Source organism: Channa argus, chromosome 21 (genome assembly GCF_033026475.1).
Source record: "Channa argus isolate prfri chromosome 21, Channa argus male v1.0, whole genome shotgun sequence".
In the NCBI taxonomy this organism is placed as follows: Eukaryota; Metazoa; Chordata; class Actinopteri; order Anabantiformes; family Channidae; genus Channa; species Channa argus.
Window position 1 is genome coordinate 5406061 of NC_090217.1, and position 12668 is coordinate 5418728.

General features: G+C 39.2%; 1 protein-coding gene across 3 annotated transcripts in view; it reads left to right on the forward strand.

Annotated features, from left to right (window-relative positions):
- Positions 1 to 12668, forward strand: part of plxnb2a.1 (plexin b2a, tandem duplicate 1) — a 155648-nt gene that overhangs the window by 56697 nt on the left and 86283 nt on the right. For all 3 annotated transcript variants that reach the window (XM_067489965.1, XM_067489967.1, XM_067489966.1), the window contains one exon: positions 6941 to 6993. The gene's annotated coding sequence lies outside the window, so the exon portion shown is untranslated. The remainder of the gene's footprint in view (positions 1 to 6940; positions 6994 to 12668) is intronic.

The following is a 12668-nucleotide window of genomic DNA, read 5'->3' on the forward strand; positions in this document are numbered from 1 at the left end:
AACAGTGCAGCAGAAATGCATAAAAAAAGTTCAATACAGTCTAGAGGAGAATGTTGACTTTTGGCTCATAAACAAACTGATTAAATGTGTGTCTGTGTGTGTGTGTGTCTCTGTCCTCTGATCTGGTGACACAAAGCAGAAATGTTCTGGTCTGCTTTGCTTCTAGCAGATGAGGGAGAAAGAGGGAGAGGAATGAAGAGAAGGGATGAAAAGAGAGGGGTCGTGTGTTGTGTTTGGGAAATGGGTCAAGAGGAAGTTGAGGGTGTGTTTTTAAGTATGCCTGTTTCTTCGTGTGTGTGTGTGTGTTTGTGTGTGTGTGTGTAATGTTTCACAGCTGAGATCGTGCATGTTGTTGATCAGTGTGGGAATTTGCTGTGTGTGTGTGTGGGTAGAGAGAAAATTTGTGTGTTGACAGTGCATAACTCAATTCCCTTGGGAAGCCAAGGCAACATTGCCTCTGTTTCCTGTACTAATTGCTTAAAATCTTACAAAAATAAGCCTGGACACACACACACACACACACACACACACACACACACACACTAATGCACTTGTCTTCAAAGTCATTTACACCTCTTTAAATACAATGTTTAAAAGGATGTATGCAGATAGTTTTACCATTTGCAAAGATTTTACACTAATCGTATTTTAGTCTTAATGGCTAATTTAACTTTACAGTTCTTGTGCAGAGATTTCTTTGTTCTTTCCTTCCTTTACCATTTCATTACCGCTTCCCGTATCAAAATGTGCGGGCAAATTTATCAGCCAGTAGTTGTAGTACTACTTAAAATAATAATAATAGAATAATCCTACATCTGTCTGTGTTTGTTGTCCATCTAAACAGTTGCTTATGCATTAGCTGAGTAATGTCCTCCTCTGTCTTCATTAGCTACAGCCTTCTCCTGATCTCTCCTCCCTTGTTGCTTCTTGCTGCAGCACTGGTTTGACATACTCAAAACAAATTAACTGCACAGCTTAATCACACTGGTTAGACTGTCCAGCTTTCACACGTGTTTTCTTAAGTTAAAAAACGTTTGCTAATGTCTTTTTGTCCATTCAGCCTTTGCAGCTCGTCAGGACGAGCCCTCTTTTTCAATATTCAGCTGGACTGAGGGAGCAAACACTCAGCATTAGAGTTGTCCACTTACGTTAGCTCAGCTGTCCTTCTTAGCTTGGCTCTGCCTGCTAACTTGCTAATAACTTATTTAAAGAGTTGTGTCTGCACAGCTGATGTTGCAGTATTAATAGATGGTTCTGGGGTGTGTGTGTGTGTCTGTGTGTGTGTGTGTGTGTGTTTACAGTTGGGTGCAAAAGTTTCCATTCCCTTGTTTTAAAATAGCAAAAAGAGTAAGAGTGCAAGTAGTACAATTGTTCCTTTATCCAAGGTTTGACCACAACACTCTCAGGCTTAGGTCTTGTTTTGACAAAACTATATGGCCCAATCTGTCCCCTGTGTTAAAAAAGGCAAAAAATGTGTAGTTTGTCTAGGAAGACCTTGCAGCTTTGTGCAATCTTGTGCTGACATTTCATCTAAATTTGTAATTTCCAAACAGGGCTTGTGTCCTTGAAGGAGTGACTCTGTGCATCCAGTAGCAGCATGAAAAGAGCAACATCATCTGGAAACGAGAGTAAATGTCACCCTGTGTGACCTAATGAGCAGCACAACCCCCAGGCCTCAGGGGTGCTAGAATGTCCTGTTTGTGAAAATCTGCAGATAGTCATTTGCTTAGTTTTTCTTTTTATTTACACTTGCCACCTTCACTCCCCTTGGGCCATAGAGGTTAAATTCAAACCAAGAAGCAGCAGAGACATCTATTTAAAACAATTCCCTTTTCTTAGCCAAAGCCATGTAGTTAAATAAACAAAAATGCCAATTACACCATAATGGTTTAAAGGTCCATATTTGAAAACCAACTGCAACAAAAGTCAGTAAACACTTCATTAGTGACATCTTACTTTTCTGTTAATATCTTCTTCGGCTCCAGGTTGGGAATGAGTGACTAACCCAAGTGAAGGATTTTAAGTAACTGGGGTTGTTGCTCACGAGTGAGGGTAACATGGATTGGTGCAGCGTCAGCAGTAATGCGAACATTGAACATTGCCAGATGAGATTAAATATCTCATCTGGCCTGGGAGAATCTCGGAATCTCGCCAGAGGAGCTGGAGATCATTGCTGGGGAGTAGGATATCTGGAAAGCCTTGCTTAACCTTTTGCCAAAGATGATGGCTGGGTGGATCTTTGACTGCATTTGTTTTTCGGTGATAGTCATTGAATACAGCCTTGCGCAACATTGACCTACGGTTTTAAACATTTAGCGCTGTATCTCCATCTTGCTTTTGTGTCCCCATCTCAGTCCACTGGTAATTAGAAAAAATGAGCATGAGCTTCACTTGGATGTAAACATGTGCTGTGTGCATTAGAGAAAGTGGAGTTTGCACTGCCATTGTGCCACAATCTGTATTGGTACATGACCCTTGATCTACATTGTGTGCAAGACAGACTGCGTCTGTGTGTGCGTGCACGTGCATGGGTGTGTGTGTGTATTCTGGTGCAGAGGTCAGACAAAGAGCAGAGGGTGTCCGAGCCTTACAATCTGGACCTGCAGCGTTTGTCTGCTCACTGTTGGCTTTTTAAAAGATTGGACAAAATGAAGAGAGAATCAAGATTTAAATTACTGCTACTAATATAAAACAGGAATAATACTTTTATAAAAATGTAAGTCTGAAGTGTATGGGGGAAAAAAAGTTTCTTTTTAGCCAAATAATATGCAACATAAATTCTGCCTTCTCCTCCATTTTTACACATTCAGAGCAGTCAGTTTTTGAATCGTATTAAAGAGAAGAAGAGTAGAAATGAAAAACGCAGAGGAGAGGTCACTGGGGGGTAAGCTGAGAGGAGAATACACAATATCCCTCTGAAAATGCAATAAAACCCAAGTCAGTGATTAAGATACTTTTAAATATTTTGGTGCTTGTGTTTCTGCATCTGTCTTCAGATGGGGAAAAAAAAAAAAAAAAACACCTAAAATGAATGTGGCTCTGTGGATGTGACAGGTACTTTGCTCTCTTAATCTCACAATCAAAAGAAATAATTTAAATACAATGTGTGTTTTTATTTTTATAACTTAAGTTTTATAACTTAAGTTTATCAGCTCAATAGACCATTGTCCTAGAAGTGCAGTGCTAAGAAAATGGCTAAAGTTGAGTCGTTTCCTGCCAAGTTTTAGCAATACATTTGTTTTAACAGGTCATGAACTTGGACTGTTAATACTTTATGTAATGTTCATATCGGAATCTATCAAATAACAAAACAAACAGCAATATGTCAGCAGGACATTTCTGTGCCTACGGATGGAGCGGCTCACAACTGCAGCCCTCAGCTTCCTGTCAGGGAGGTGTCACCTGAATGTTATGCAGTTCTCACCTTTTTATCAGCAGCCCCCCTTCTCCTGTTGCCTGATAGGGGGTGTATACATTTCAATGTAACAGCCCCCATTTAGACTTCATACGTCCAATGCCAAGGTGGCACACAAAAACATTTACACATAAACCAGTGCTCGACCTGTAGGTGTCACTGCTGTAGACACGGCACATTTTACATTTATATTTTTTCATTTATCAGACGCTCTTATCCAAATTGACTCGCAGGTGAGGTACAAGGCAACAAAAGTCTAAGTTCAGGAGAAAACATCAAAGCAAAGACCTATCGAAAGAAGTGTTTTTGTTTTAATGAGATGCATGTGCAAGAAAGAGCAGAAAGGAAGTTTTTCCTCCAAGATTTAAGTTGACAGAAAGGTGCGACAGACTTCAGCAGTTTTGTGGATACTGGGAGTGATGTTACTGACCGTGGAGAGTTTGCTTCCACCATTGTAGGATCACTGAACTGAAGAGTAGCGTTGATATAGATTTTAAAATTGTGGTTAAGATGCTTGTTGAGTCTTGCATTTTACAGTTGAAAAACTCGTAACTGGTGGCAATTTATAGCTTAGTAAGGTATAAATGGGGTAATATTTCAGAAATAAATACAGGTGCCTCTGGGTAGTAACAATGTAATGGGTTAATAGCTCTAAAGTAATGTAACAGGGATTATGCTGATTAACAAATGATAAAGCAATAACATTTTTACCTATAATGTAACTGTGGCTTCACTTCTGGGGAGCTTCTTTTGTTGTCCATTCATATCCTTATATCCCAGATAAAGTATTAGACAGCAGAGTGTTTTGTATTTTACAGCTCTCTTTTTTTGGTTATTTCAAAGAAACTACTACATGCGTTTCCAGGTGTCACGTTACCAATGTGTATTTAGCCAGTTATACAGCTGAACAATACAAATTTAAAGTTTAATTCAAATGTAGAGCCAAACACATATAATAACTCAGTTCGATGGTTTGCTTTCACTTTTTTGAGGCTAAGTAATTGTCAAAATTTCCTTCGACTCATTTTGAGCAAAGCTGTGAACCTGAGAAATCGGAGCAACCATTTGGAGATGGAAAGCAAGGCTTTGATTAGCTGCCTTTTTAAATTACTTCAGCAGGACTGATATGGGTTTCACCATCATCTATATACTATGAGGACATTATTCCAGCTGATAAAAGCTTAGGCATGAACAAGGATCTTTTGCTTCCTCTCACATTTAATCTCTTCCTTGATGTTTTTGGAGCACAGCCGTTTCTCATTCTGCATTTATAAGTATATATGTCTCCTTGTGTTGTTCAAAATAAAAATCTGATTTGTAACGCTTCGCGAAATATGATAACTATACTATAATTATCAAATGATTGGTGTGGTCGCTCCCTAAAGCCCAGATAATGAATATTTATTGTCTTTATGGCATTCGAGCCACTTCCTGATGATGGAAGGACACATTGTGTCGACTGATGCGTCGCCATCTGGATGTTTAGATGTTAAATGCTACAACATATGGACACACACACACACACACACACACACACACACACACACACACACACACACACACACACACACACACACACACACACACACACTCACACACGTTGTCGTCGTCTCTCCTATCCAGAAGCATATGGTTCTTTGAGATAGAGTAGAGACAGACTGGGCCATTCTGCTGGATACCACCAAGGGCCTTGACATTGTTAGAAGTGCTGCCAAACAAACTTCACCACACACACACACTCAACATGCACACACGCTCAGAGTTTCGCCTCACTAGCTGCTTTGCTCGTTGTTTCAGTCGGAAGTAAGAAGGCAGCATGGGTGACGTTCTTTTTTGTTTCTGCTTGAGAAGCGAGCAGCGTCCTGATCTAAGCTTAACAGTGTGAAATGAAAATGAAGATACCTGGGAACTGATTTACTGGGGGCTTACTCAAAATTTGGGCCTGAGCTGGTCTTTGTTCATTATACACTGCCACCATCAGTAGCTTTTTTGTCTGTTTGGTTGTCTCATTATGAAGATTACTCCACAAATTGATTTTCCTTTATCTTCTCAGTTAAAAAGTGCCTTTTATTTTAGGGCCTGCTGTGCCTATGAGCATTAATGTTATCGTTATGAGAGAAAAACTGAGGCTCTCTTCTCGTATTATCACAAATTAAAATGCCTTTAGTTTAATTCATGCCCTGATGAAGGGCTCTATTTAAACTCAGGCAGAGCTCCAGCTTTTTGTTATTATTCCAGGCAGAAACATGCTTTTCTCTTCGATAGATAAAATGAGAGTTTTGGCAGTTTCTTTGAATTTATTATGTTTAATTAACATGGCTATCACGGCGCAGTGCGTATAAGGCTGGATTTCACTTACATCCGCTGGCTTTTCTGCAAAAAGTTTAGTTATATTCAGGCAAGGTTTAATTTTTAATATCCCCTCCTGTGGGTTAAGGTTATTGAACTGCCCTTAGTTTTTTAGGGCAGCATAACCAGTAAATCGGTATACTTTCTTTATGTATTACCATTAGCAGAGCTTTGAGCCCAACGCTATCATTAGCATGCTAATGCTAACATCTTAAAATGCTACGATTTGCTACTGCTCAAAATGGATACAATGAAAATTGTCTTGCAGGCGTTTGGTTTATGGCCAGGGGCCAGGACCAGATGGGTGCCCCTAAATCCGACTGGCCACCCCAAGTGTCCCGCAAGCCAGAGTCACAAGGTGATAGGTTCCTGCTGTAGCACAAGGAAATGAATAAAAATTTTACTGTCTATTTAACGTGGTTTTATATTTTATAACTATAGAACTTTGTAGCAGTTGAAACCAGGCAGATTATCTCTGCAACGATGGATTTTATCCTTGTTTTATTTTGACTATTCATAAGCCGAAAGGACCAAAAAAAAAAAGTTAAAATTGGTATCAGTTCCACATTTGATTTTTCTGACACTAAACACTTTATAAACACATTAGCAATAACACACAGTTTATTAGTTTCAAAAGGGTTTTTAAATGTGAGTTTAAAACAATTAAAATAATTTTTCACTCTGGCTAACTGGATAAAAAATGGCTGCAGGTAACGATTGTTTTAAAGGAAAGTTTTATTACATTTGAAACTGATGCCACACAGACACTGAAACCCACAATAAACTTCCTCTACTCATGAATGACATCCTTCATTCTGCAACGTTAATAGGTGTGTTAGTCTTTGCCATAGACCTTCGTTGTTGTTAACAAATAACTGAAAGCAAATCAGCCGGACAAACCGCTCCACTAAGTGACATGCATCACTTCAACTGTAATTTCTATCATTATTTATTCCACCACCAGCACACTGATCACGCTGTTCAAGAGAGGAATGTCTTATTTTTTGTTTGTTTTGTTTTATTACTTGTTGGTGACTATATATATATATATATATATATAGAGAGAGAGAGAGAGAGAGAGCCATTGCTTCTCGAATAATAGCATCACATTACACACACTACAAAAAGCAGCTGAACCCAAACAGTTTTACATAACTTTATTTCTGTTTTATTCAGGGGAGTGAGGTGATTGATGTCATCAGCGATCTCCAGGCCTGAACACTAAATAGGTAAGGATGGATTACTGCATCCTGTCTTGTCTTGTGTAGTCTTGTCAATCCTTTCATCCATCATTTTGTGTTTCAAAATTTTTATAAATCTTTATTTTTCTTTTGCAAATACGTTCTCTTTAAATACCTATATTGTTACTTCAACAAATTTCTCAAGCTGTTTGCGCTCTAATTACTGCAGGGGAGGGACTCTGCTGTCATTAGGGACCATTGTAAGTTCCCATGAATGCCACTGGCTGTTTATTTTGGCAGCTTCAGCTGCCTGTGGGTTTTTGTGCATTCTCTAGTGTGTGTGTTTGTGGTGGGGTAAGGGGGAGGTTAAGGGGTTAAATTTTGGGCTTCAGGCCTGTTTTTCTAGAAAATGAATCTTTGCTGAGGTTGCTGCCTCTCATACAAATGCTCTTTGCTCATATCAGCCAATTACTGACAATATACACACACCTCTTTGTGTCTCTTACTATTGAGTTTCTCCTTCTAACACAGGAGATATTAAGAGGCTGAAGTAGACATGCAGTAACTTAAATGCACAAACAAACCTGTTCTTGGACATAAACATAAGCCCGACTGCTCATCTCAACCTTCAGAACTTCACCGGAATCACTGTGGTCTGCACTCCAATCAATTCTCCCAGTGATAACACATACACTGTGCACATGCTGAGACTTTAATTAATGCAGGATCAGGAGTTAGGAGGTTAAGCTCCAAGTTATGTAGATGTCAACCTCAAGTGGATAAGGAATTAAAATCAAACCTTTATATAAACCCACAAGTCTTTCAGTGAGATCCACCCAGACTTTAGTAACATGTCTCAAGCTGAACGGATCTGCTGTCCACAAGTTTTGTTTATGTCTGCATCATATCTGATGACTCCACTCCTGTTGAAGCTGTTTTGGCTACTTGGTTTTCCCACTACTTTCCTGTCACAGCAGTTACCCAGATTAAAATTGTTTATGATTGGACATTGTTTGGTTTTTCAAAACCAAAGATCATCTGGAACAGTGGTCAGAGCCCTGTATTCTACATAATACAATTTATTTATACAAATACAATGTAATATTCTAACATTGCTTATACTTGTAAGCACAGCGATGATCTGTAAGAAATTTAGTTTTTGTTTTTGTTGGAAATTTTTTTTTTTTTTTAAATCCTAAAAGGCAGCTTTAGGTTTACTACACGATAAAGTACAGCTTTCTTCTTCTGTTTGGTCAGAAGCTGCTTTGAGGCTGGTCATTTTACGCCACTCTCTCAGTACTGTATATCTTCTGCAAGGGGAGGGCACCAGGAAATTGATTTGCAAAAGTCATAAGTAAAGATTGCTTAAACAAACGTGATCTAAATTCTTCTGACATTTAGGGAAACATCTGCTGCAGGAAACCCTGCTTCATCAGCTTGTTCCAGTTCTTCATTGGAGCAATATGATGATTCTATTCAGAGTAAAATATTAATGTTCAAGACTTCAGGGTTATAGGGGCACTAGAGGCTTTATGCATCACCTTAGCATCATATTCCTCCAAAACTAAAAGTGACATGTTTCATGTCTTTGATAGAGGTTCTAACACTGTTGCTTATAGTCCAGGGGCAGCCATGTTGACTAATGAGTCACTAGCTTCGCTTAACAGAGCCTAAAATATTTCTGCTGATATGTTAAGGCCAGAATATTAAGTTGGAGGTTGGCCCTATCTTCTGCGTCCGTTTACAGCCTCTCTTAATGTGCAGAGACATTAAACTGGCGTACTGCTGAATGACACTTTTTAGTCCATTTGGGTTTTGGTCTGTAAATCTAAAATGATCCATCTTCAGTTTGGGGGCTTTTTTGGCTCTATTTTAGGCATTTGAAGACTTCTAGCACACACACAGGAAGATGGAGCACACACACTGATTGCCGACCACAGTAATGGTTGTAATACAGTACCTTCTCTCTGTTGCAGCCTGCAGACTAGCCACAGGGCTATTTTGGCCATTTAAGGGTTTTTCTTTTCGTAGCACCAAACGAGTACACATTGTATATGACTTCAGATGCATTGCCATGCTGATTTTTTTGGGGGGGCATCAAATATCTTGAAAACACACTGGTAAATATAATTGTCAATTAGTGAAATGTTGCTTGTAGGCCTTTAGTGGCCTAAATCAAAACCTTCTAGTGTGAACAGTTGATTTGAATGGTTGTTCAAGTGACCTTCTGTCTCCCATCCATCACTTTTCTCCTTGTGCCTCCATATTTTTTCCATCTCTCCTTCTTGGTAGAGTGTGTGTTTTGTTTTAAATCTTGTTCCTATAAACAGTTTCATTTTCTCAGCCTTCCATGGGAGCTTGTAGCTTGTCACTCTCTCAGATCTTATGAAAGCAAATATAACTGTGTGTGCGTGTGTGTGTGTGTGTGTGTGTGTGTGTGTTGGCTATATTTTAGGATTCAGTTTCTCAGTCAAATTAATTCATTAATTCCATTCATTCAACATACAAATGTTCAGGTCTTATTTTTTTTCCTCTTGTTGGCTTGGCTTTGATTGTCAGGAGCTTTTCCATGTCTCTGCTCCTGAATAAACAGCACAAATCGTGGTTATATGAGCTCCCAAATGTTTCTTTGCCACCAGTCATCACCTAACCACAATTGTAATGACAACTATTGGCAACATGAACATGAAAGATATTTCAGAAACCCAAACACACTGTGCATATAAGTCACAAAAATGGGAACTGAGATTTCACTGCTGAGACATTAGAAGCTTGATTCGACATCGATTGACTTTCCACTTCAGTGGAAAGAAAAACACTATCACAACTTTGTATTCAGTCCTCATACACTGAAACCAAAGAGACCTGTCTCCAGTGGTGTCTAACATAACATTTCATTGGTGATCTGTACGGATCACCCCTCATTATTTAGCACACAGGTGATTTGTGGACCACTACAGTGTGCAACTTTCAATCCCTTCCCCACCTCAATCCTCCCCCAATGAATTTGATTCATTTTGAAATAAGTCTGTAGCGTAATGTGGGAAAACTTTCTGGATGAACTGTTAACATAATCAGGATATGTTAATAAGTTGTAAAAAAGTAGTTGTTGATAGCAAACGCATCAATGCAATGTTCCAGATGTACCTACTCTTGCAGTCCAGCATCCAGTTTGTTTGATTCCAGCATTATTAAACTTTTTTTTAATTGTAGTTTAGAGACTCACACGGCGAAGTTGGGGTTAGAGGGAGATTGTGTTCTGGCTTAATAGAGAAACTTTTCCAATTTGGACAAAACGCGTAAAAAAGTTTAAACCTTTCTCCTAACTTTAAGTGCTTTTCTTGCCTGATCCCAGTCACAAAAGGACTATTGGGTTAAACCTGAGTCTGTGGTGTAAATGCCATTGACCTAACACACTAACTCTACTACTGCTTTACTTTTAATAAATGTAATGGTCCATTGAAAAATCTTCTTAACGAGCATTCTGTTTCCTTAAACAATAATTGTATCTTCACTTTAGTTCAATAGAAACATAATTTTTAAGAGATGAGGTTGGCATACACTTATGAGTAACAGTCAAAATTCACAGTGCATGGTTTCCCATCAACCTCCTGCTGCGGTGTGTTTCCTGGGGCCGGCTGTCATGGAAGAAGCCCAGCAGATGGTTCCAGTAGGAGGGTGTCAGGCCAGACAGGGCCCCTGTTCTGGCAGAGGCCATCAGGGGCCTAAGGGTGTCAACTGAAACAATAAACCTGTAATGAAATATATTGTATGCACTTCCCCTTGGGAAACAGTGTTGGAAAACGGTGATATGTTACAGAACAAAACATTGTACAGTTATAATGTGAATGTGTGGAAAAAGGACATGATTTACAGCGTGGTGTGAGTTTACAATAACATCAGTGACTTATATGAAATTAGTCTACAGGAGCAATTTTGCACGGTGTACTGGAAACAAAAGCTCAGGTGTTTACCAGAATACTGTACTGTACCTGACTATGCAGTACAAAACCGTATCACTTTTTCACTCTTCTCATCTTTTATGGTTCAAATCCAGCTTTAAATTGTAAAACAAGGATTAGTCATTGCACAATATAAGCACAGATCTCTTTAGTAAAGATTTTTTAACATTTCGCCATTTAAATGGTGAAAAGAGTTGGTAAAGAAATCTAGCTACAGTAAAAGGCACAGGTTTTAACAGGAACCACACCTTCAAAATAAAAGTCTTTTTTGATGTAAGTGTTTAACACATTCATTAAATAGAAACAACCAGACTCTTCTGTGAGCTCTGCTTGTTTAAATATTGAACCTTGGTGCAAAACATGAGCTCTCAGCAGATTCTGTCTGGAAAACATCAATAGTGACCTTTTTACAACCACATCAGTCAAACTATATTGGATGATTAATATCACCTCAGGTTCGGTAAACAGTTTTGTGCACGTAACTTAACCATAAGAAAGCAGACAAGAGTTTTCATCAAGTTGTCCCGTTTTCACTTTTCCATTGATCTTATTCAGCATGTTATCACTTTCCTCACATCTGCTGTTGCTAGACACTTATTCTTGATTCCTACATGAAGCCTAACTAACTCCAAATGCTGTATCTACACATTTCCCGCACTCACACTCTCTCTCTCTCACACACACACACACACACACACACACACACACACACACACACACACACACACACACACACACACACACACACACACACACACACACACACAGATGGCAAACATCTCTTCAGACCTGCCAAATCTCAGTGTGTGTCCATCTTTTCCATTATATCCACTTAATCAGCTCATTAATTTATGCTCTTAATGATTAATGGAAGCAGGGAGGAAAAAATGGATAAGGAAAGATTGAAGGAACTGAGGTGGCAGGTTATGAAGTAAAGAGTCTTGGACACTAGGATTATGATAAATGAAAAGCTGAAAACAACCTAAAGAAATAAAAGTTGAAAGCCAGGATGGATGAAAGCTGCAAAAAGCACAAAAGAATGGAAATGAGGAAAGAGAGGGCAGTGAAGGAGGGAAAAGTCAGCTTAGTTAGAGTGAGGGAGAAAAAGACTGGGAGGGAAAGTTGATGACTTGGAAGAGACTTTTATCAGCTGCCAACTGGTTCTGTGATGTGTTTGTATGTGTGTGTGCGCAATGACTGAATTCGGGAAGGTTGCCAGTGTTTTAGTTTGTTCAGTATGGGTGTGTGGTGGTGTGTTCAGAGGGCGTGGGTGAATGGATGCTCATGTGGTTAGTTTTTTTCTTCTGTGTGAGCCAGCAGTGTGGTCACGGTGGAAAGCTTTACACTCTTTTCTTTGAGCTGCTCCAAGTTGCGCTGGCACTGGAGCAGAGAGAACAAAGTTGCCTTTTTCTTGTTTGTTTTTTCCACTACTGTATTGTTTTTACTGTCAGCCTCCACAGATAAATTATTTCTAAACTTCTTTCAACTTTTTCTTGGAATTTTTTCTTTCTCTGTGCAGCCATGTCAGCGGCTGCTGGTTGAGATGGCGATCAGGTCGTGGTCGTGTTCAGTTCGTTCTTCTGCTGATGAAGTCTTTGAAGAGAACATCTGTTTCAAAATTGTTGCCATTTTTCTAAAAAGCTAAACAAACAGCTTTTTATAGGACATTTCTCAGTACTGTCAACATGGGATTGTCGTACGTGAAGCTTTTCCCTGTCATCCCCATGAATGGACCCATCAGTCTACTTCAGTAAAAGTAAC